Source organism: Vombatus ursinus, unplaced genomic scaffold (assembly GCF_900497805.2).
Source record: "Vombatus ursinus unplaced genomic scaffold, bare-nosed wombat genome assembly UNPS02014770.1, whole genome shotgun sequence".
Lineage (NCBI taxonomy): Eukaryota > Metazoa > Chordata > Mammalia > Diprotodontia > Vombatidae > Vombatus > Vombatus ursinus.
Window position 1 is genome coordinate 2,695,711 of NW_020954548.1, and position 26,543 is coordinate 2,722,253.

Here is a 26,543-nt window from a genome sequence, read left to right on the forward strand (position 1 = left end):
AACAACACCTCACTTTGTTTGGTAGCACCTGCCTACCCCAAAATGTTCCTCTTTGCCTCCAAACATGAGCTCTTAATCCCCTGGGTCATACTATTTGTAGCAACACTGGGTTTGGAGTCAGAGACATGAGTTTGAATTGCATCTCTGCTGATTGCCACCTATGTGACCCAGAACAAGCTGGTTAGCAACCCTGGGCCTCAGTTCCTTCACCCATAAATATGAGGGAGGTAGCTTAAAACCTTCTGTGTCATTCTAGCTCTCAATCCTATCAGTTATGTATGGCACTGGGAATCAGCCTCAGTAATTGCCAACAAGAACAATAAGCAGATCCATCCATTAAAGTTCACTTTAGATTTTTATTGATAAACCCGTTTATATGTTAGCTTAACTGAGTCCTTAGCTGATTCCACGATGTCACTGATTAATCCTAACCCCATGCTGTGGAATACAAAATGTGAAAATTCAAATATATTTTTATTTAATCATGGACACTAATGACTTCAATCAAAGCAGACTATTTCATTGAAAACAAATACTAGCCAGGAGTGGAAGCACAAGTCTATAATCCTAGCTACTGGAGAGATTGAGGTTGGCAAATCCATCAAGTTTGGGAGTTCTGAGCTACATAAAGATCAGATATTTGCACTGTTTGGCATCAACATGATGAGTGTCTGGGAGGGACAGGTGGAGGTACCATGTTGCCTAAGGAGGGGTGCACTGGTTCAGGTTGGAAATAACTTTTCAAAGCTCTAAGCAGATCACTTAGGGGATTGGGCCACGGGGAGCCTCTGAATTTCCCATCTGGGTGAGATGTGGAGACCCAGTCTTTAAAAAAAAAAACAACAAAAATTACCTGCCATCAATATCTAATATGAACCTTAGGAATACTTTTCTCTACCCCAAACACAAGGTCTTAATCTGGGTTCACATAATTTTCCAGAAGCATGTAGGACAATCAGCTTTGCTTCCAGAAGGGTAAGACTTTATCTTCAATGATTTAAATCTGCTTTGGAGAAACCTGTTCACCCATTTTCCAGAAAAACTAATGGTTCTTGGATGAATGGTTACATATGATTAAGTAGTTGCTCTTGCTAATGTTTATATGACTTTCTTAAAACAAGTAAGAAATTTAGAAGAAAAAAAGAGTCCACACTGACAGTCTACTATTTTACTATTTCCACTATTCCTAGGTTCAAAATACTAGCTTAATACCATACATGAACTTGACTGGATGCTTTTCTTTTTAACCATCACACCCTAGATCTGCAATAGGCTGGAGCTAATTTTTCACAATATTGTACCTGATGTTAAGCTTTCCATAGAAGTCAGCTACCCTCTATTAGAATCTGGAATATACATTTTAATGTCACCAAACAGACACTGTGCTTGAACCCTGAGCAGTGTCAAACTTTGTGGAATACGTTTATGACCATGCTCTGGCACTTACTTACTTGCCAGGGACCCTGGAAGACCAGGTCATAGAATGTTAGTATTGGAAAGGCTTTTAACTCATCTGGTCCAATCTCTTTCTTCTACAAATGAGGCTCTTCTTTCTGCTGCTTATGTACCCCATGGCACTTGACTGAGACTGAGACTTCAGTTCTCTTCTAGTCATCAGTTATCAGAGATCCTGGCATTAAAGCCAACCTCCTAACTATAGAAATTCTAACCCCCCCCCAAAAAAAAACAAACAAGAGAAGAAGAAAAATTCTCTAACTTTGAAATCCTATCACCTCTTTTCCTTTAGGCCTCTGTATAGTCTAACTTGTGTGGTTTGATTAACCAATGAATAGCAGATTCAGATCATGTCTTATGTGAAATTGCTTTGAAAGAGGAGAAAATGCTGTAATAATTTAAGGTTGTAATGCACCTTTGGCATGCCTGGAATACCCTCCTTCTCCCTCTGTCAAAATTCTATTTGGCATTCAAAACTCCGCTTAAATGTTACCTCCTTCAAGAAGCTTTTTCCCTAGTCTTTGTCTAGTTGGAAATTATCTTTCTCTCCTTGGATGATTGATACTATGTTGTTTCTCCCTTTTTTAAACCAACCTATTGATATGTCTTGATAACACAGAACATTATTTTAGAAATGACAGCAATTCAAGGTGTCCTGAAATATCAATGTTCAGGGTCTTTTTTTGATCACTGTGTGATTTCAGCAAAGTATGTATGCTGCATATCTATTTCATGCCAGTTGCATAAATGTCTGTTGTATGTATTTCTAATGTTATTGGGAAATAGTGTAGTGAATAGGACATGGTTAGGATGGGCAGGCCAAATGGGGCAGATAGGTGGCATGGTGGATAGGGTGCTGGGCCTGGAATCAGGAAGACTCATTTTCCTGAGTTCAAATCTGGCATCACACACTTACTAGCTGTGTGAACCTGGGCAAGTCACTTAACTGTTTGCCTCAGTTCCTCATCTATAAAATGAGCTGGAGAAGAAAATGGCAAACTACTCCAGTCTCTTTGTCGAGAAAACCCTAAATGAGGTCATGAAGAGTTGGACACAACTGAACAAATCAGTTAGAATGACCGGGTGCCTCAGGTTTCAGAATTTGTTTTATTTATGTGTTTGTATTTATATTGTGAAAGGAAGCACGGTGTAGTGGATAATGTCACCAAGCCCTAGGTTCAATTACTGCCTCTGATCCCTGCTGGTCATGTGACCCTGAGCAAGTCATTCAATCTCTTTGTCCCCTAGACCACTCCCCAAAATTATAAATTGCACAGTAGGCACCAAACTACATTTGTAGGAGGAATTCCTCACTGGGAGCACCCTGCGACTATGAAATAACAGGTCAGGTTAAAAAAAAAGAATTGTAGCTAAAGATTGAATAGAAACTAGCATTACTACAATCAAGAAGGCAGGAAAACTGATCTGTGGAGGAGGAAGGCAATAGCTATTGCCAATAACCCTGACAAGGGCACCATCTTCTCTCTCTATTTGAAGCTGCCTGTAGCTGGTCTACAAGTGCAGTTAGTCCAAGCTACTAAGCTGGTGTTTCCAAAGTGGCCCTCATGTTGCATAGTACGTCACCCTTTCTCTTCCTGCCATATCCAATCAATTCTCAAGTCTTCTTGATTCTACTCTCATAACATTTCTTTCATTTATTCGCCCCCCCCCACTTTACTTTTCCATTCTGGGTAATTCTCTGCATGCCTGAAACTCTCTCCTTCCTCAATTTTGCCTCCTGGCTTTCCTAGCTTCCTTCAAGTCCCAGATAAACTCTTACTGTTTTTACAGGAAACCTTTTTCAATCCCACTTAATTTCCAGTACCTTTTGTCTGTTGATTATTTCCAATGTATCCTGACTGTAGCTTGCTGGTACATAGTTGATGCATAGCATGCTCTCTCCTTCATTAGACTATGAGTCTTTGAGAGCTAGGGCTGTCATTCACCTTTCTTTGCATCTCCAGAGTTTAGCAAAGTTCTGGTACATAGTAGGAACTTAATAAATGTTTATTAACTATTTGACTGACTTACATGACCGTCTTCCCAGTTCAGAATTTCATCATCTCTCTTCTGGACTATTTTAACAACCTCCTAATTGGGCTTCCTGCTTCCAGTTTCTCTGCTTCCAATACCCTCAAAACAATCTGCCAAAACAATCTTTTTCAGGTTTAGAGATGACCATGCCACTCATCTATTCAAGAACTTTTGGTAGCCTCCAATTACCTTTAAGATAAAATACAAACTCCTCAGCTTTATATTTAAAAGCCCATCACTGGTTCTGGCCTAGCTTTCCATACTTATCTTACATTATTTTCCTTCCAGCAATTAGATGGTGCAGGGAATAGAGCACTGGACCTGACATTAAGAAGACCTGAGTTCGAGTGTGGACTTACGCATTGACTAGCTGTGTGACTGGGTGAGTCACTTCACTTGTGTCTGCCTTATTGTCTTCGTGTGTAAAATGGGGGTAATAATAGCTCCTACTTCCCAGTGTTGTTATGAGGATAAAATGCAACACCATCTGTAAAGCGCTTTGAAAATTTCAAAGCTTATATAAATGCTATTATTATTATCATTATTCCAGTCAAATTGGCATACTCCCTGTTCCCTGAACTCTGCATTTCCTCTCCTTTCAAGGATCATTTCAAATACCGTTTCCTATGAGAAGCTTTTCTTGATCTCCATTGCTTCTACTTTACCTACTCCTCATACTGTCTTGTATTAACTTCTCTGAATATATGTTATATCACTCCCCCAATGCCAAGTAGAAGATAAGCTCCATGAGGGCAGAAACTCTTTCCTCTTCATCTTTGTGTTGTGTCTTGCAGAAACTTGAAGCACATAGTAGGTACTTAACAAATGTTTGTTTAATTACATTGAGGAAAACTTGGTACCTCAAATGTCATAGATTGTTTCGTTTACATATTTGTACATATCTTGTGAGAGGATTTGTGGTTACATGGATAAAGGTGGCCTCAGAGTCAGGAACTAGGTGAGTCCTTTGTGAAATGGAACATCAGTGCTCTAGTAAGCCTGATTTCCTGGGTGGTGATTTCCATGTGTTTTCCTGTGCGACTTGCCATGTTTTCTGTGTTGCCTGTATTTTCCTGGGGAAAGTCTTGTGCAGTCTTGGGTTATGTTATAAGATACTGGAGTGCTCAAGACATGGAATCATAAGATCAAAGACAACAGCATTCTTGATCTAAGCACTTAATAAATTCTTTTTAGTTCATTCATTCTGAAGCTTCTCTATTATATAAGATGTGCCTGTAACAGAGAGACACAGCTACATATTATAGAAAATATCCCACCCTCCTTGTAACTCTAGAGGATCTTACAGGGAGTGTTGACTTGGTGCCAATGGTTAGGTTCCAATGCAAGCTGTATCAGCACAAGCCCTGATTGTTTCTGGAGCCTGAGGAATTTGTGCTCATTTTACTTTGTGTATATTTTGTGTTTGCTTATCTGTGTTTATGCTCCCCCTTTCAAAGTTGAGTGTAAGCTCCTAGAGGGGCAGAGCCTTTTATTTTTGTTTTTGTATGTCCATCATCTAGTACAGTTCCTGGCACATAGTAGGCTTTTAATAAATGTCTCTTGAATGGAATTGCACTGAATTGACATAGACTCTCTTGTTAGGTGATTGAGTAGGACTTTATCATTCCAGAAGATTATGGAAACCTTTGAGAGGAGGATGGTTGTGGGAAGAAATTCTCCCACTGACCATTTAAGCAATCAATCAATAAACATTTATTAAGCACCTACTATGTTCCAGGCACTGTGTTAAGCACTAGGTATATGAAAAGAGGCAAAAGACAGTCCCTGCCTTCAAAGAGCTTACAGTCTAATGGGGGTTGCAACACGCAAACAAATATATACAAAGAAAGCTGTTTACAGATATCTAGGAAATAATTAACAGCAGGATGGCACTGGAATTAAGAAGAGTTGGGGGAGGCTTTCTATAGAAGGTAAGATTTTAATTGGGATTTACAGGAAGCCAGGGGGTCAGTAGTCAGTGTGGAAGAGAGAGAGCATTCCAGGCAAGGGGGACAACCAGGGGAAATTTCTGGAGCAAAGACATGGGATGTCTTGTTTATGGAGGCCAATATCACTAGATCAAAGAGTATGTGTTGGGGATTAAGGTATGAGAAGACTGGAAAGGTAGGGAGGGACTATGTTACAAAGGTCTTTGAATGCCAAACATAATTTTGTATTTTCTCCTGGAGGCAATAGGAAATCATCGGAGTTTATTGAGTAGGAGGGTGATATGATCTGCAAAATCATTTTAGTTGTTGAATGGAGGATGACTAGAGTGAGGCAGGCAGACCCAATAGCAGTCCGTTGCAATAATCTAAGTGTGAGATAGTCAGGGTCTTCTCTAGAAGGGTGGCAGTATTACAGGAGAGAGGGGAATTGATATGAAATACATATATGAGAGGTATTTCAAAGGTGAAATCATCAGGCCATGGCAACAGATTGGACATAGGAGAGATAATGAAGAATCCAGGAAGATTCCTAAATTGTGAATCTGAGTGCCTGAGAGGATGGTATTGCCTTCTATAGTAATAGGGAAATAATAGTAAACTTGAGATGGGAAAGGATTTAGGGGAAAACATAATGAGTTTTGTTTTGGACATACTGAGTTTAAGGTGTCTACTAGCCATGTGGTTCGAGATGTCTGAAAGATAGTTGGAGATATTAGATTGGAGATCAGCAGACAGATTGGGACAGGACAGATAGATCTGAGAATTATTAGCATAGAAATGGCAATTAAATCCATAGGACCTGATGCTCACTAACTGAAACAGTATAGTGGAGAAGAGAAGAGGACCCAGTGCAAAACTCCGAGAGAAACCTATGGTTAGAGACTGTGACCTTCATAGGGATTTAGCAAAAGAGATGGATGAGGAGTGGTCTGATAGGTAAGAGGAGAACCAGGATAGAGTGGTGTCCTGAAAAATCTAGAGAGAAGAGAGTATGAAGGAGGTTAAACTGATCAACAATGTCAAAGGCTCCAGAGAGCTCAAGAAGAATGAGGACTGAGAAAGGTCATTGGATTTGGCAACTAAGAACTCATTAGTAGCTTTGGAGACAGCAGTTTTAGTGGAATGAAAAGGTCAGAAACCAGATTAACCAGGAGTTAAGAAGATAGTGAGAAAAGAGAAAGTGGAGGTACCTGCTGTAAATGGACTTTTTGAGGAGTGTAGCTACAAAAGGCAGAAGAGATGTAGGATGATAGTTAGCAGGGATGGAAGGATCAAGTGAGATTTTTTTTTCAGGATATAGGAGATATGGGCATGTTTGTAGGCAGTTGGCAATAAGCCAGTAGACAAGGAGAATAGATGAGCAAAAGAGTGGGGATTGAAGAACTGGGTGGAGTTGAGACTTTGGGCTGGGTGGGTTGAGGGGGATGAAAATGAGGAATAGGATGGTAGGGGATGTGGAATGAGGCTTGGGTGATGATCTGCAGGAGTTCAAAGTCACAGGGATATGAAGGGTATGATATGAGAATGTTCACTATTGAGTAGAGGGTGCCATTCCTCTACCTTCAAAGGATGGGTGAAGCAGGATACGGGAGGCCTGAAATCCAAGGGTGGGTTGCATTTTTCTGCATCAGAGATTCTCCACATTCCATTTAGGAGGTTGGGCTGGCAGCATGATGTGAAAGTTGCCTTGTGCTGGCATCGCTGGAAATGGTTACTTTGGGGGCAGATACAGTAAGTCTGGTCTGGCTTCAGGGGACACGTTGCTCCCAGTAGAAGATGGAAGGCTCAAGGTACTAGCAGTCTAAGGTGTCACCTGAGAAGTCTGACAATGAGACAACAGTAGGAAGTGGTAGACTTTACACAAAGGGAGTGGTACGAGGTCTTCTCACCTGAGGAGGTTCAGGTGACCAGGGAAGTAGAATAACTTTGGGATTGGACTTGGTCAACGTAAGCTCTGGAGAAATTTTGTTTAAGTTGCAAAGGTTCAGATAGCCAACCCCTGCTATGACTGGTGTGGATCTATATACTTTCTCTGAACTTGACTGATGAGGATAAAAGCTTCAGAGCCTCCTAAATAACAGCTGGAGGCATTAGACAAGCTAACTCAAGGAGAACGGTTAGACAATCACTACTCCCAGACTTTGAGGGACCATACTGCTACCGGATCCTGAGGGTGATCTAGGGGTCCTTGTTTACAAGGGAGAGAAGGTCCAGGTGGTTGGGGCTTTTAAATAAACCTCAGCTTTAGGCAGGGATGACACAGACATAAAGGAAAACGGAGGAGTTGGCCCCACTTAGCAAAACTCTGAGAGGAGGCAGGAGGAATAATTGGAATGGCCTCCAGCATTAGCTAGCCTCTTAACAGAAGGACAAAAAGAAAGAGCCATGGAAAAAGAATGCTGGGCATTGTTGCCTTAGATGTGCCATTTTGGACTTTAATCATCCAGAACACCTGGTTTTAGGAAAAATAGCTAGCAATAAGTGGAAAAACAGCTGACTGATAACATGTGGTTGTAAAGATATTGACAACCACATTGCACACCAGTGAACATGTGAGAGATGTCTATGCTCTTATCAGTATGAGCCAGTTCCCTTCAGGTACATGAAGAGAAGCCAAATCACACAACCCATCCGAGGAAAGAGAAGGGGGGAGATACTGTTATCCAATGAGGAAGTCAGAGATTATCTGACTTAGCAGCTGTTGCCAATTAGCCTGATGAGGGCATCAATCTCAGTGACCCTTTGAGGCATTAGGCAAGCTAGCCCAGAGAGTCCTCAAAAGCTACCTTTAGCTTATCCATAAAAGCTGACCTGGGCTTCAAACTGCAGTGCTGACTGTATTTTCAGAAGGAAGAGCTGCAGAGTCAGGTGAGACTTCCAGGTAGCTGAGCAGGTCAGGTGGTTACTTGGTGGCTTTCCTTTGGTGCCTATGTTTTATTCCTCTGTATTGAATGTATCTTACAGATGTGTAATTTTACTTCCATACCCACCACTCAACTGAAATTGCTCTTTCCATTGGTGTTTTAATTGCTAATCCAGTGACTTTTTATTAATTCTCATTCTACTTGGACTGTCTATAGTTTTTGATACTCTAAGAACCTTCTTTTCCTGTATACTCTCCCCTACCTTGCCTTCCGTGGCAGTTTTCTCTTTTTATTCCTCTTATCTCTCAGATCTTCTTTTTGTTCTTCTTTGGTGGATCATAATCCTTCTCCTGCCCACTAAATGTTGGTACCCTATAAGGCTTTCCCCAGGCCCTCTGTAGTTTCCATGGGTATAGTTACTATACTGTATTATACTATGCTATACTATATTGTGTAATATGATAGTATAATATTAACGCAGATGACTCATAAATCTACTGTGATACCTATATTGCTTCTGGTTCTGTATCTAATGATTGTCATCCAAATATCCTCTATTATGCTTTCCCTTCCTGTATTTCTTCTTCTTAATATACAGTTCTCTCTCTTTTTCCAAACTATTTTATTATTTCTTTTGAATAAGGCAAACCCTTCCCTAGGCAAAGGATTGAGGAGGAGTGTTGCTGTATAACGAGGTGACAATAATTGTCTTGAGCAACTTTTAAGTCCTTCCCTATGCTATTAGGTGTATCTGTAAGAGAGGGGATGGGGTCCTGATAGAAAGAAAAATGTTGCCTATTCCTCATTCATTCTACCTCCTCCCAAAGGGAAATTTGGACTCTGTCCCTAGAATCACCCTGGGCTCTGATAGGTGAGTTTTCACCTTATCTTGCCTAGAACCTGGTCTCCAAGCTATTTCCTGTCATTTCCACACCATGTTGCCTCTACTCCAGCCATTATCCTCACCTCCTCCCATGGAAACTGAAACTAGATACCCTTCTTTTCTCTCTTCCAGCTCTCCTTTATGTCTTGTCTTTTGCCTTTAGAATGTAAGCTCCCGGATGACAGAGACTGTCCTATTTGTTTATATTATAATCCTAGAGCTCAGTACAGTGCCTGTCACATAGTAAGAGCTCATTTTTTCCCCTACCTATCCATCTACAGTTCTTTGAAGGATAATCATGTTAACTTTTAAGAACCTGTGTCTTGATTACAAGTGTATATGAAAATACTGAGTAAAAGACCTGTTGTAAAATGTAAGACTTGTGAAACTCAAAAATGACTGTGAGAAACCTAACATATTTTTGACAGGCAGTAATGATTTTTAAGGTGTGTGCAAGTATTAATTTAAGCAAGCAAATGGTTAACATTGTCAATAAAAATGTAAGAAGTGCCTTAATTAATTTTCTAACTGAAATTCTCAGTTATGGATAGTAGTTTGAAATCAGATTTTAGTTATGACAGGATGTATGCCACTTTGCTCCTTGTAAGGAAAGAAATTTTATTAAAATTAATTAATCTTGCTACAATTTAGAAATAATATTGTCATTAGTAAAAAAAATTCCAATAGACTTTGAAGAAAATCTATAAATGATGTAAATATCAATTGTAATTATGAGGAACAATAAAAACATGAAAGTGTTTGGGAGACACTCAGGCTTTAAGATTTTGTTTTTTAGATAGAAAGCTAATCAAAGATAGTAAGACTAGTTCCCTCTGGAGCTAAAATTTGTTTATCTTACTTAACTGAAGTAATTGCCAATAATTCTAACTGTTTTACATGGTCCAAATGGTTTTGGGTGTTTTTTGTTTTGTTTTGTTTTTGCATTTGGGCAGAACTAGTTGGTCCCTTACAAGTGTTGAGAACAGTAGTGTGACAGTGGTGAATAGAGTGTTGGATTTGGAGTCATTAAAAACTTGCATTCAAATTCAGCCTCTAATAGTTACTAGTTGTGTGACTATTGGCATAGAAGGGTTGCCATTTGCATTGAGAGTACTCACATTGATGAGATCCACAGATTCATTGAAATATCAAATTAAGTAAAAACTGATGAGTCACTTAACCTCTTTGATCCTCAGCTTCCCCATCTATTAAATAGGGATAATAATACTACAAATTTCATAGGCTTATTGTGAACCTCAAGTGAGATAATTTATGTAAAAGATTTTGAAAACTTTAAGGCATGATCCAAATGTCATATATGACCTTGTGTCCATCTTTTTTAGATGAAGCTTCAATAGAAATGGATCTGGGATAAATCACTCTTATTGCTATTATTATTTTATATTTAATATTTTGCAGACTATTGCACAGGGAGATAAAACTACTTTTTGTAATTGAATAAAAGTAGGATGTAAGTGCATCTTCAGTTAACTCTCTGAAAGCATTTCTGAAATAACTCCAGTAATGGACAGGATGGCATCTACCTCATTCTGTTCCCACATGATTTTTATTTCTTCTTCTAGGTCTCTGTATTTTGAAAGCTTTTCATTCCACATGGATTAGAGATGGCAGAGATAATGGTGGTAGTGATGATGATAATGATTACCATTACCGCTGCTACTACTACCATTACCACTTACAAATAGGTTCACTTCAGTACATGAATTAAAATATATTTACACACATATTTAAAATATACATCCAGAGAGGTGTCTACAAGGGTGAAACTTTGTATTGTAAAGATCCATGTTTTCATTAGTGTGGTACTTCACTGATTTGAACACAACCTTCCATGTCTCGGCAGCCAGTCTTTGTTAGTTGATATATCACCTTCCGTCCCTGCCCCCAAATCTCCTGGTTGGTGATCCTCTGGTAATGAGCCCATCTGAACATAGGCTGGAACTCAAGAAGAGACAGAGTCCGCCACTTGCCCTATACTCAAGTCCTTTTCATCTGAGAAATGCTGAGAAATACTAGATCTGATATCTGATAATATCATCTGAGAAATACTAGAGCTAAGGCTGCCCTTTACAGTGCTCAATTAGAAAAAAATATTTATATTAAACAATTACATGTGCATAACACTACAAAATAGGGATTGGGAAATTGATATAGGGAGATCATTTATGTCAATGATTCTCAAATCTATTTGATCCTAATCTCTCTACTAATCTCCATTCTTAAATATCTAACTGCCTATTGGACACCTATAACTCAATGTCCCGTAGATATCTTAAACTCAACATGTCAAACTCATCTTTCCAGCCCATCTTGCTAACTCTTTTATTACTGTCAAGGCCACCACACTCAGGCCTCCATCTGTCATCTTCAACTCCTCACTAACTTTCACCCCCCATATCCAATCTGTTGCCAATTCCTGCCAATTCTGCCTTTACAACATCTCTGGTATTTTTCCTCTTTTTCTCCTCTGAAACTGCCACCATTCTGTGGCAAACCTTTATCACCTTGCCATTGAACTATTGCAATAGCCTTCAGTTTGGTGTCCCTGCCTCAAGTCTATTCCTACTGCAGTTCATGCTCCACTAAGCTGTCAAATCAATCTTCTTAAAGCATGGGTCTGATGACGTCCAACAACTTTTTCATACAGGGAGCTATACCTTTGTTTTATGATTCATAAATAGAATCATATAGCCCTTAAAGCCCTAGCTGCCTGTTAGTCATTCTGTATATGGCATAGAAGAAAATATATATGGTATTCTAGGACTTCCATTTGACCATCAATATATATTTTTGATTGCTTGGTTTTATGTTCAGTTGGCAAGATATTCAGCTTTCTGAAGTTCATGCTCCATGGTAAATCATTAGTGCTCAGATGTACACTGGGTGGTAATTAAATGGACAGATCATGAATTTTCATCTCATTTCTTCGAACAATTCCCTTCACAGTCTATACTGTAAGAACCCAATGCAAAATGTTTTGAAGGCACAACACAACTCTCATACTTTTTTTATCTTGCCTTTGAAGATTTTTTTTTTATTTAAGAGGCAGCATGGCACAATGAAATGCATACGAAGCATGGAGTCAGAAGTTCTGAGTTTCAGTCTTGGACACTTATTAGCTGTGTGACTGTAGGTAAATCACCGAATCTCTTTGAATTTGTTTCCTCATCTTTAAAATGGTGCTAGTAATATGTACTATTCTTTGTCATTTTGATGATCTGAGAAAAATATACTTGAAAGCACTTTGTAAATGCCAATGTAATATATAAAAGTTATCATTATAATTCATAAACTCATCATAATTATTTCGCCAAATATTCATTTTAAAACATTGCAAATGTCATGATTCTTTTGAACTAGATTTCAATAATCAGTGGATCTGTGTTCTCATCAAAGGGAATAGTCATATTGATTGAGTATTGATCAATGTGAATACTCCCTTTGATAATAATGATTGCAATCTATCCTTGCCTTTTCATACTGTCATATTCTTTTTCATGTCTTCCCAGTGAATTCTTCATAGAAGAAAATGTAAGGAGTCTTTCCTTCTTTTTAGTTTTTTTTAAACACTTCATGGATATCAGTGTAGTGTTTGGGTGATATATCTGTTCTTTCTTACTCTTGTATCCATTTTCTTTCTGATGACACATTTCATGGATTAAATCCTCTATGCTAATTCTTAAATCCAAGTTGTCATTGGTCATATGCTACTTTCCACTTAAATTCACCATTAGCATTTCCCTATTGCCTTGGGCCATCCATGATTTTTTTTTTTTGTTTTTTTGAGATTGTGATCTTCTATATTTCAGTGCTATATAATATCAGCAGGAGAATATTAGTGTTCAAAAGATGGGTTTCTGTCTCAAGGAGCATCTTAGGAAATCTAAATATAATCCAGTTCACTTTCTTCCTTCTGTTCAATTTTGGGCCTGGGTCATTGTTCATTCAGTGCCAATCCAAGACATATGTACTGATGAACCAGCTCAAAGGGATGTCAATCCAATTCCCTGCCATAGTTTGGAAAAAAAAATTGCTTTCTTTAGGCATTTGGTCTTTTATCTGTGGATGATTCAACTAAACTTTTTTTGAGTGATCATGTATTTCACTAAGGATGCCTTGTAGTGTTCTAGGGCTTGATGGAATTAGCACAGTGGTAAACAAAATATCTAGAGGGTATCACCATATATGCTGTTTCCATTTGTATTCTCTGTGGGGCATCATCCATGATAGCGAACAACTTTGATAAGCATGTGTCTCTCTGTTTTATGCTTAAATTTAATGTGAATTTCAATTTTGTTAAGGGTTTGTCAAGTACCTACTATGTATGAACCACCATGCTAGACACTGGGGATACCAAGGCAAGCTAATAAAACTCAGTTCTTATGAGCGTACCCTGGTGGACAATTGAATAGTTATCTCTATCAAATAATTTTATCTGATTTTAGCATATATGCATGAGAGATACTTTTGCTTGAGAAGGGCTCTTCAGAGGATGTTTTTCTCCAGTGAAACAAATGGTTTTTAATAATCAACAAGAATAAACCCAGCAGTATCTTGTCTTCCTTATGCTGGTGGTGTCAAACTCAAATAGAAACAGGGCCATTCACTAACTCCTACATAGGGATTCCTGTGAGTTTCATATTGACTTGGTTTTGAAATGTAATGTTATCCATGTTTTATTGTATTTTTATTTGTCTTGTTAAATATGTACCAATTACATTTTAATATGGTTGACACATCTTCTCTATGCACAAGCACGTGACTAAAATGGTTTCTGCTACTGAAAATCATCTGTAAAAACCTTCCTGTTCCTTTCTTATGTTTTCGTGCGACCGCTAGATGAATATGATGGAGTGCTGGACTTGGAGATATGATAAGCTATTTTCCAATTCTGCCTCTGATATTTAGTAGCTGAGTGGGTAACTTAAAATTCCCTTAGCCTCAGTTTCCTCATCTGTAAAATGGGAATAACAACAGTACTCAGCAGATTGTTGTAAGGAACAAATGGGATTTTATATGTATATATATATATATATATGTATATATACACATATGTGTGTATAGATATGTATGTATATATATACTTATATATGTAACACTTAAATATTAAAGTTTTATATAAATGCTAGATATTTTAATTAGAGATAATCTTATTTTATATATAAATTATTCTAATAATTGTTATAAAAAGATAAGAAAATATACACATGGGTCAGTAATAATTAATGTCTCTGGATCATCAAATGAGTAATGGTTTACAATGGTGGGCCCACAATAGTATTTATATGCAGGAATATGTTTATAATTTGGGAATTATTGTTTTATTAAAAAGTACATGATTTTAAAAAATAGTGTCTCTTTTAGGTATATTGAAACTTAATCCTTCCATGCTTTAAAATTTCTACTGCCTCCAATACACATTTCTTCTTTGTGCAGTTGGTCTGACCTGGCAGATTTTCATTTGTCCAGTCACTTCAGTTGTATCTGTCTCTTTGTGAACCCATTTTTCGTGGCAAAGATATTGAAGTGGTTTGCTGTTCCTTCTCTAGCTTATTTTACAGATGGAGAAACTGAGGCAAACAGGGTTGGGTGAAGTGACTTGCCCAGTGTTACACAGCTAGTAAGTGTCTGAGGCCAGATTTGAGCTTGGCCTGACTCCAGGTACTACTCTCCATCCACTGCGCTGTCTTGCTGCCTCTTCATAGCTTTTCATGGCATTATTTTATTTAGTCTCATTTCTACTTCCTCATATACCTCTGTGGGATTGAGGCATTGAGTCTAAATGTGGTGGTTCTGTTTTCACGGAGAAAAACATAGTTTGTTATAGAAGTGCTAGCAGTTATGTTCTATTTTTAGTCTGATGTCTTCCTTCCATTTGCATCTTTACATGCTTTTGTGATGATTTGGCTTATTTGCATTTAAGGTCAAGTTTTCTGCAGACACCACTTTGCTCTTTTATGATGTTATGCCACTCACAATCTTCTATCATCCTCCTTTGTAATATTTTGCAAATTAGTTTATATTCTAAGTCATTTTTAACTTTTGCTGTCATGAGTCTCCCTTTTACAGTGAGTTTCTTTGTGGGCTGAGGCAGTTTTTAAATGCTTTAGGTCTCCTCAGTATGATAATTGCTTTACATTATTTAAATTTCTTTGGGGATTGTTACTAGTGTGTTTCAATATCTTTTCATTTATCCATTTCCCATTTTGGAGGGGACATAATTCATTTATTTGAATAGCTTGGGTTAAAGCTATTTTAATTGCATACACTATCATTTTATCATTATCCTTCTAATTTGATGTTGATTTTTACCATTGCTCTAATGAGTTGATATTCTGATTGCACACAGGCAGCTGTTTGAGACATGATTCTCACATCAGAAAGCATTCATTTCCCATCTCTTGATAAAGGCAATTTGATTTCTTATGATGTTGTTTGGTGCTTAACATGTCCAATGCCTTCTGACTTTTTTCCTGAAGAAAATATTCATGATATACAAGTATGAGGATTCTTTTTTTTTAATCTGGAACCCTACTTTTTTGACTTATTTTTTTACCACTTACCTTTATGGCCATCATTGTACTGACTTTACCAAATATCAGTGTATGAGTCATTTTGATTTGAAGGATATTTATTAAGTTATTTGTAGAATGTTATAAAACCTGGCTTCATTAGCACAACCTTGTCCCATGTGACTTTATGTTAAGTCCTAGAGTTTATTGTCATTGACTCACACTTTTGGGTGGCTAATAGGGCTTGAGGTTGTGTGGGTAGGTGGCATTAACCAAGCCCAATTCAACTATGGTATAGTGAGTTGTACTACCCTACCCCCTCTGCAAGCCCTTCCCCCTACTCGCTCTGCAGGCCCTAGCTTTAGACATATAGCAACAGAGTATTTACATGTTTTATGCAATTAATGTATTACAATCATCACTTGAGGTGGGTTGAGGAGAAGAATAATTTTCTAGTTCACTTGGGGCCTTTTGTTCTGCCTCCTACTTCAGAGCAGATGCAAAACAGCTTAAAGTATTAGTGATATACTGGCATGAAGCTTTGGGGGCGTCTTATCAAGTTCTTTGTAGCATTTCTCTACCTCTTCATCCTCTGCAATAGATGTTGGCACATAAGTTACTCTAAAAGTGAGATTCTTGTATAATGACCAATTAATTGGCATATTACTGAAGGAACCAAACCACATACAGTGATATTCTCACCATAAATGGAAGTTACAGCTAAATCTTTCAAATACTGGAGGATGAGGAAAAGGGGAAAATCCTCCACAAAATTAGATGATATTTTTTCTTATCTAAGGTTCAGATAAGAAGTAAACCATAAAATGGAGATGACACATGTACTACGTATCTAACATAAGGCATTAGCCCGTATGAATCAGAGTTGTTATTGTTAGTATCTTTTCTCCTTTTCCCTTTCTCAACAACCTCCAGATAATTCAGTCATAGGAGGGAAAGCCAATGTCTAGCCATGGGATATCTGGAGAATAAAAGATCTCCAAAGGCTCAGCATCCTTTCTTGAACAACAGCTCATACACGGCTACCCTCGATCCTATGATTGCTGTTTCTGGCCTAAGTTGGCCTCCCACCTGGTCCCTCCTGATTGCTTTTTTTTTTCAGCTAATTTCATATTGGTTCACTATGTTCCCACCACATTATATTAACCTATCCTGCTTTGATTCCTGCGACCTTATATTATCCTGGTTGGTCCAGAGCAACTTGCAATTTAGATAGGGAAATAACTTATTACCATATCTTTTCCCAAATTCACCTGTTCAAATATCGTGAACTCTATCATGAACTCTTGCATCAACTTACATGCTTCACCTTAATTATTTCTTTCTTCCCAACCTCTATCACTGTTCCTCTTTTTATTTGTTAATGGAGCAGCAATGTAATGGCCTTTGGGAAAGTTGGGAAGTTGTATCTTGGAGGCTGGATCAATTAATCAATAAGCATTTATGAAGAGCCTCCTATGTAGCAGGCACTACAGAAGACACTGGGGACAGAAATGCAAAAATGAAAGAATCCTTATCCTTAGGAAGAAAGCCTATATTTGATTGAGGAGGGGGAGACAAGATGTACATAAAAAAGAGTATGTATAATTCAGAGCAAATTTATGGAGGGGAGAGTACATTAGCAGATTTAGAGCTGGAAAGGACCTTTGAAGTTTTCTAATCCAATCTCTTTATTTAAAAAAGAATTAGGAAACTGAGTGCTAAAGATATGAAGCAATTTCCCTGAGGTTACACAGGCTCTAAGAGGAAGACCTAGAATTTGAAGCCAGTTCCTCTGACTCCAAAGAGAAAACTTTCCACATACTATATGTCCCTCTTTTCTGTGATTCTGAGGTTACTTTTCCAAATCCTGGAGAAGGCTTGAGTTATTCATTAATTTATCTACCCACCTATTTAAAAAAATACCAGCAAGAAATAAGGTACTAAGGAACCACACAGATGAAGCAGGACATGGTTTCTGTTATTATGACACCTATTGTTGTTGTTATTGTTTTTTCAGTTGTGGCTGAAGTTTTGTCACTCCATTTGGTTTTTCTCGGCAAAGATACTGGTGAGGTTTGCTGCTTCCTTCTCTAGCTCATTTTATAGATGAGGAAACTGAGGCAAACAAGGTTAAATGACTTGCCCAGGTTTACATAGGTAGTAAGTGTCTGAGGCCAGATTTGAACTTAAGGAGATGAGTCTTCCTGACTCTAGGCCCAACACTCTATCTACTGCATTGCCTAGCTGCTTTTATCATTGAATACTAGATCATAGATGGGATGATTTTGCCATCATTCTTTGGGCTCCTACATTAGTCCAGGGCAATTGGACTTAATATACAACATGGTATGGTAGAAAGGGCTTATCTCTGAGAGTGAGAAGACTTGGGTTCTAGTTTCACTTTGGTCATCCATTAGTTGTGAATTCTTGAGAAAAATCACATTTCCTTTGTGAGCTTCAGAACCCTCCTGTATGAAGAAGTGTGAGGTGGGCTCTATGTTTCTGAGGTCCTCTCGGGCTCTGAAAGCATGATTCTTTGGTAGCATATGTGAAGCGCTAGTGAGATAGAATTGCATTGCTGTCCTTAATTCAGCTAGGCCCACCAGGGTAACAGAAAACTAGGTAGTCACTAACCTATCCTTGTTACATATGACTTTAATAATATCAATAGCTAGCATCTATATGGTGCTTTAAAGTTTGTAAATCATTTTACATATATTATCACATTTATAGTGATAATGATAGTAATTAACATTTATATAGCACTTACTATATGCCAGGCACTGTGCTAAGTGCTTTACAATTGTCTCATTTGATCCTCACAACTACTTTGGGAGGTAGGGGCTATTATTATCCCCATTTTATAGATCAGAAAACTGAGGCAGACAGCAGTTAAGCGACTTGCTCTAGGTCATAGAACTAGTAAGTGTTTGAAGTTGGATTTGAGCTTGTGTTTTCCTGACTTCAGGTCCCCCTGTGGACCCACTGTGCCAACTAGCTGCCTTACAATTGGTGATAATTACTTATGATGGTCCAACAGTATTCAAAGTAGTCTCCTAGTGAAGTCCAAATCCACCATGGTTGAGTAAGCTATACTCTTCACTTACTGTGCCAAGCTCTTAGGTTCTCATGGCAACTGGGTATCTACGTGTCATATGCATTATTTCCAGTTTATCCTGTACCTTGTGCTTTTCTCTGGTTATCTCCAATTTATCTCATTTGTACATAGTTGTTTTCATGTTGTCTCCCACCTCTCCACCAATTAGTCTGTGAGGTCCTTGATACCAGGGGCTGTTTTTATTTTTTGTTTTTGCCATTCTTTGTATTCCTGGCACTTAGTACAGTGCTGGCGCTTAGTAGGTGCCTAACAAATGTTTATTGACTACAATAGTTTCCTGATTCTCCCCCCCCCCAAGTGTAGTGCCATCCCTCCCTACTTTGTATTTAATTATTTTGTGTTTGTTGTTTACAAACCAATATGTACATGCCATCTGCCTGAGAAAGTGAATGCAAGCTTTTTGAAAGAAGATTTTGTTGCATTTTTTTGGTCCTTATTTCTCCAGTGCCTGGCATAAAGTAGGCACTTAATAAATGATTGGTGATTGACTGACTTGAGGTGAAGGGAAGTGAAGAAGAGTCATGCTCTTGTCTTTCTCTAGTCTCTAATGCTGCTTTCCATTTCTGAGCAGAAGCACTTTGGAGGACACCATTACTAGTCCCTTCTTCCCTTCCTCTCTTTCCTTTGGCTTCCAAATTCAGAATTGGTAAATGAGGGTAGTACTGTGTGCTATGGTCAGATTAGGAGTGTGTGTGTGTGTGTGTGTGTGTGTGTGTATGTGTGTTGCTCATTACAATGCTGTTTCTGGCTAGAGGACCTAGCATATCCTACTTCACCTCATGGTGTCATGACTTCTTACTTGAATATGCATTTGTTTTTCTTGTTCATATTGGTCTTTATAGGACAAATGTAAAACTCAATATAGGATCATGATCTCAAGTAAAACAGACTCTTTGCCCTCATGCAGCTTGCAATTCATAGGATCATAGATCTAGAACTGGAAAGAACCTCAAAGTTAAGTCAGCTAGTCAACAGACATGTATTAAGCACTTATCATTAAACCTCTTATACTATAGATGAGGAAATTGAGGCACAGTGAAGTTAAGTGAGTTGTCCGAGGTCACAGAGGTAATAAACTTTAGAGGAAAGATTTGAAACTAGGTCCCTTAATTCTAATTCCAGTGCTTTATCAGAGATATTTTTTGGGGTGGGAGTGGGTAGGCAGACAGTGTGAAGAGAGCAATTTTTTTCACTCCTTTTTTAGAGGATACAAATGAATTTCTTAGAGAATATCAGTGACCTTTGGGGGGCTTTGAAATCCCTGTTTCAATTTTGGTCTTGTGTCACAGCAGAAGGTCTTTTTAATATTTAAAATTTGCTAGTGATTTGCTTTGAACATTCAAATGGGATTTTGTTACAGTGGCAGCTTTGCCATCTGTTAATACAGAAATGATACTTGTCTTCTACTCTCTCCTATGAGATCTTTTGGGGAGGGACTTATTTAGACAGAAGAACTCCAGGGGCATTTTATCTAAGAAGCAGGAGGGAGATCAGCTTGGGAATATATTAATAAGTAGTATGTGATTTGAAATCTTGCAAGTGCCCTATGTCATGGCATCATGCCATGGCATGATGTCAACTCAATGAAGAAGCTTTTCATTTTCTTTGCAATGCTTTCCAGAGTGAGAAGCTAGTTTCTCTCCTCACCCTGCACCCCAGCAGAGCCAATAACTATGACTCTAAAAGGAGGAAGAATGCCCAGATCTGCTCCATGGGCCATGGGCCCAGAAGGGGAACTTGGCTCACAGAAATAAGCTCAGCAAAGGCAAACTTAGCAGTCAATCCTGTCATGCCCTTGTCCTCTGGGAGCCCACCTGTTTTAAAGGAAGGAACACAATCCTTGGAAGGGTTTGTGGGAAGCATCAAGAAGTCTCATGTTGTTTTTAGTATCCAATAAATTACTTCGGCTTTAGCATTTTTGGTCATGAGAGTTTGAAACTAATCTCTTAGATTTCATTTTCATGAAAGACTGGTCCTCTTCCTTAAGTCAGGCTTGAAATGACTGTGTCATTGGGAAAGTAGGTACAGAGGTTAATTCTTCACAAATGGATGGATATATTTAAAAATCTCAACAATCTCAATCTTCATTTGTAGGTAATTATAGTATCACATTTCTTCCATTGCTTCATTGAGAACAAAGACTGTTTTTATTTTATTTTATTTTTCTTTCTCTGTATCACCAGGGCTTAGCACACTACCTGGCATGTGTAAATGCTAGTTGACTCTCTACTTGCTATTTACAACGCCACCTGTGACTTCATATATTTGGTCTTCATTATTTAGAATGCTTTTCCTTCTCATTTCTGTGAACTCCCCTAGCTCTCTTTGAGAGTCAGCTGATTTCCAATGTGAAACCTTGCTGAATTCTCCCAGTTCTGTGTTCTATCACCCCAAATTACTTTGTCTTTATTTTGTATTTACTCATCTGAGTACAGATTTTGCTCGTTTTAAGGAGAATGTAAAACCTTTGAGGCTATCACTTTTGTGTTTGTATCAACAGAACCTAACACAGTGCCTGGAACATCGTAGGTGCTTCATAAATGCTCATTGAATGGAATTCTTTAGCACTTTAAGGTTTATGAAGCATTTTCCTTAGAAACCTTATGGAGTAGGGTGTGCAAGTATTATCCCCAATCAACACATAAGGAAGCTGAGCCCCAAGAGGGTAAGTGAATTACTCATAGTGACACAGAGAGTTGTGTCAGAACCAGCATTTGAACCAAGATGTCTTGCTTCTAAATCCAGCATTTTAAAAATTAGATCACATGTTTACTGACTTTCATAAGTGGTAGGATCTGAACAGCTATTTGCTCTTAATTATTTGTCTGATACAAAAGAGCTAGCTGAAGCTGATATTTAATGAAATGAAAATCATGACTATGGAACACTGTCTAATGTGCAGACAACATGCACTATATAATAGATGTTATACACATGTGTAATATATGGGCAGCTCTGGGCAATAATCCAATGAACAACAATATGTTGCATAGATTCACCTGCTAAGTCATCTGTTTGAAAGTTGGAGCACATCTTTTCCATAGATATAAATGAGGATTTAGGATCCCAGGCTGAAACAGTCTCCAAAGAGACCTTTATAAACCCATAGAACAAATGAGATACTGTGTATTCACAATGAAAATTGTAAATGTAAAATGAGACTCTGGGACTAGGGCAGAATATTGTTGACATAATACTGTTGCAGTACTAGTTATTAAACAAAATGGAAATAAAAATATCATTGACTTAGAAAGTGTTTTAAATATTTGGAATGAGAATGCTCAAGACAAGGCTGGGTTAAGGGGTGGAAGGTAAGAGAGCCTTTTCTGGAGATTCTGAAGAAGACTTCTAGGATTTTCAAGGGATTTAGAGATTGATTGAACTTCTTCCTTTGAGGGTACTTTTCTAAAATGGTCCCAGGAATGTTTTGACAGTTGCCTTCAATTTCTTGAGATTTTATCGCTCCTTATAGAGAGGAGAGGCAGCCAGAGTAAGAGAGTAGGAGGAAGAGAGAAATGTAGACATTTTTCCTGTGGTAAGCCAGACAGAGTTGGAGAAGAGAGTGGAAAGAGGAAGGAGGTTAAGGGAATTGTGTGTGTGTGGGGGGGAGAGAGAGAGATTTTCCTGAGGTGAAATTAACTGAGTGGGTGAAAGAAAGAAAAGATAGTGGGGAACTTGGTATGTACTTAATTTCTCTGATAATTGATGAATGAGGGGGAGGATGGCAGTGGAGTGGGGAGCTGTGTCATAGCACAGAATTTCCCAACGCAATCACCATTGTTCCAAGATAGTTTGATTACTAAATCCTCTAAAGCTGGGGAGTTGAGGCCTCAGGCAGATGGAGAGGAGGGTGGGTGACTACATGTAAAGGATGTCCATAAGTGGAGTTATGACCGTGAATTTTTGTGTCTGGAGTAAGAACTGCAAACTGTGAGAAAACACTGCATAACTAGAGGGGGGAGATTGGTGGAGGGGATGATGGTCTTGAGGGAGGGTGAATCGGACCTGGGGGCATTGCTATTTTAACTTATTACTCTCGTGAGCTAGTTCCTGATCTGTAGTGGTTCTAGCTGCTGAAGGGCTTCAAGTCCTGTAAATTCAGTAAATTATAAATCTGGTTCCTTGCTCATACCTCTAGTCACCCAGCCCTAGTTTTAGCTTTGTCGATAAATCTGTTGTTCATAACTTACCTGGTGCTCATAGGCACACAGCTGACTTTTTTTGGGGGGTTGACAATGAAGTACTTGTGGGAGGATGTAGACACCATAGACACCTAACCGTAGAGTCCAGTTAACAGAAGTATCTTAATATTGTGAAAAAATGTACCATCTCTCTAATAATAGAAATATGTGATTTTCACATAGCTGCAGAAGTACAAGTGGCTGAGAAAAATTTCACTGAGTCAGAGAAATGTGTGTAAGGGCAGCATTCTCTCTTAACAGAGTTACACTATTAGCCAATGGATTTTTAAGAATGAAACCAGAATTTAAGAGGCACAAGCTTATGAAAAGGACCTTATAAAGTCACTTTTAAAAGGCGTGGCAAAAATAATTTTAGTTAAGTTAGTCATCTATTTGCATTTGCTTCACTTCCCTAGAAGGGAGAGAAAGGAAAGCAACAGTTGTAAATACTAGATGGCATGGATATTACAGGACTGGGGAGCTACTCAGAATCACAATCAGGATACCTGTCAGAATGAGAGAGGGAGATGGTCATTATAAGTACTGAGTTTCAGAAGGCAACAGTGCAGTTGAGAGAGCACTGGCTATTGAATCTGCAGTGATAGTTTGAATTCTAGTTCCACTACATCTTACCTTGAACAATGTACTTTCCCTCTTTGGGCCTCACTTTCTTCATATGTAAAATGAGGCTTTTGGAGTAGGGTAGGAGTTCTTAATGTGGGCAATGTGAACTTATTTGAAATTTGATAAGTATATGTCAGATGTAATTGGTTTCCTTTCTAATTCTATGTATTTTTATGCATTTAAAAACGTGATTCTAGGATGGGATCCATAGGCTTCACTAGGTTACCCAAGTGGTACAAAACATAAACTGCTTTAAAACCCCTTGACTAGAAAATCTCTAAGTTCTTTCTAGGTTGGAGTGCTATGATCTTGTGACAAGGACCAGGTGAAGTCCTTACCTACCTTCAGATTAGGTAAGAAGGACAGCTACCTACATGATCTAATTTTAAAGTTGCTAGACAGGTTTCCTTTGATCATAAATATTTCCTCCATTGCTTGTTATGATGCACGAACATTTAACCTTTTATTTATTCTTTTGCGTTGTAAAGGCGTGTTAATCTTCAGGAGGCCTTACCAAAAGACTTTTGGAAAGGATAATCCTAATTATTGGCTATTAGCAGGGATTATGTTGTCAAATAATCATTAAATGGTGACAGACAGTTGAGGACAAGACCTTTTGAGCATGGGGTCCTGAAGTTAAGTGTCTTGAAGTTGCAGGGCTCCAGAAAGATGTCCTGAAAGGGCAGGTGGGTGGATCCCCATGGCAAACTGCCTAGCTCAGTTTTCCCCGCGGGTGGGGTCCTGACCAGGACCCATCCTAGGCACGTGGATGGTTGTTTCTCTGCTTGACTGATACAGCCATGGCAAAATACAACATCCAGCTCCTCTGATCTAATTAGAAGTGACACATGTCTGAACAGATGTATATCAAAACATAATAGGTGAGTCTGAACTCAAGGAGTACAGGACCCTTGCTTAGAGCCCTGCAGTTAACTGATGCCTAGAGCCAAGATTAACCATTAAAACCTTACAAAGCATGAAACCCTTGCCACCATTTTAATTCATTGATACCCATATCTGCTTTTTAAATTATTTTGCTACAGCATTTTTTTTAAAAGAAAACTCCTTTTCATAAAGGGTTCATGGTCTATTGTGAGTTCTTTGAGGGCAGAGACTTTGTTTGAGTCTTTTATCATCTAGGGTTCACAGCCTTTAGCAGAATGCCGGGCAAATAGTAAGCACTTAATAAATGCTTGTTGACTGACTGTTAAAAGGAGGCAGGGAAAGGGGTAGGTAAAGGGGAAAAATTTGTGACTACTCATGAGAATCAGATGAGGTAATATTTATAAAGTGCTTGGCACAGTGCCTTTCACATAGTAAGTGCTATATAAATGCTTATTCCCATCATCTTCTTTTCCCTCCTTCTCTCCCTCTTTCCCTTTCTCCCCTATTTCCCTTCTTTGTCCCTTTCCTTTCCTACCTCCTTCCATTCCTTTCCCTTCTCCACTTTCCCTTCATTCCTCTCCTCCACTTCCCCTTCCTTCCCCTCCATTTTTTCCTCTTTATTTCCCTCTCCCTTGCCCTCTCCCTCCTCTTTCCTCCACTCCACTTCTTCTGAGGGGTCCTAGATATTAAGAATCCAGAATAGTTAGGAAAGTAGTAGTGGTTGAAATCTAGTAGATGGTACTAGCTATTGGGCCCCCTGCACTGGTTGGTGTGAAAGGGAAACTTCTAAGTCGTGGGTACTCTGAGGAAAACTTCTCCAGTCATCATAACCAGGCCTTGTGGCATCACATCTATACATTCTTATTTGGAATTTCAAAAATCAAAATACTTTTCATAGGGCAGAGAGGTCAATACACTATCTACACAATACAACCTAATGGTAGTGATCAATTTTCCCCAGAAAAGGGTATTTCCAAATATCCATATACTGTGAGATGTGTAGACTTGAAGTCTGGTTGGTACAATGTAGACATAGCCTGTAAGTAGAGTTTGCAGAAGGAAAACTAGCCTGTGAAAGGTACCACTCATATGTGCTGGGGACACAAAGACAAAAAAAAACCAAAGTAGTTTCTCTTCTCAGGGAGCTTACATTGAACTAGGCTGAAGGAATAAAACAAATACATAGTAACAACCACCACCACCACAATAACAACAACAACTAGCATTTTATATAGCACTTTGTTTTGAAAAGTACTTTACAAGTATCTTATTTTATCCTAACAGTGATCCTGGGAGCCAGATGCTATTATTGAACTCACTTTACAGATGAGGAAACTGAGGCACAGAGAGGTTAAGTGATTTGCCCAAGGTCATGCAGCTAGTAAATATTGTAGTTCAAATTTGAGTTCAGGTCTTCCTGACTCCAAATCCAAAGCTCTAACCACTATTCCACCTAGCTGAGTATTTCTAAGGTAATTTGAGAGGGAGATAGTATTTACGAATTGGGAGAGAATCAAGAAAAAATTTTCTATTAGGGGTAGTCCTTGACCTGGCCTTGAAAGAAGACAAGGATTCTGAGCAATGGAGTCACTGAGGCGGGGAGGGAATTCTAGATGTGATTTTAGTCTTGCTTGTGGCTGATTTCACAGGATTAATGGGGAGGGAATGACCATGTTCCCTTTCTGACTTGCCTTCCTCCAAAGGCCAGTGGTGCACTGCATACTATATGCTTTGGGCATCAGGGACAGCCTAATGAAGGGACAAAGATGGGGGATTGAATGCCAAGTTCAGGCAACGACTAAGAGTCCAATTTGGCTGGAATACTGAATACATGATGAAGAAGGAAGGAATGACAGGAAACGTCTGGAATGGTCATTGTGTCATCTGGTCTTGCTTTTAACTGCTTTTCTTTGTTACAATGTGAGATTTGTTGTTAGGAGATGGGGGTAGGGAGTGTATCTAGAGGTGGCTGTAAGCACTACAAAAAAGAAAAGGCATTGATACAACTTATTAAAAA

The 26,543-nt window shown here is 38.6% G+C and overlaps 1 protein-coding gene and 1 long non-coding RNA gene across 2 annotated transcripts in view; one reads left to right on the top strand and one right to left on the bottom strand.

The window, feature by feature from the left end:
- Positions 1-26,543, bottom strand: part of GRIN3A (glutamate ionotropic receptor NMDA type subunit 3A) — a 217,483-nt gene that overhangs the window by 90,646 nt on the left and 100,294 nt on the right. The gene's annotated exons all lie outside the window — the stretch shown is intronic.
- LOC114043883 overlaps positions 8,210-26,543 on the top strand; it is a 176,791-nt gene continuing 158,457 nt past the window's right edge. Inside the window, exon 1 of the long non-coding RNA XR_003569148.1 lies at positions 8,210-8,306. This is a non-coding gene — a long non-coding RNA (uncharacterized LOC114043883). The remainder of the gene's footprint in view (positions 8,307-26,543) is intronic.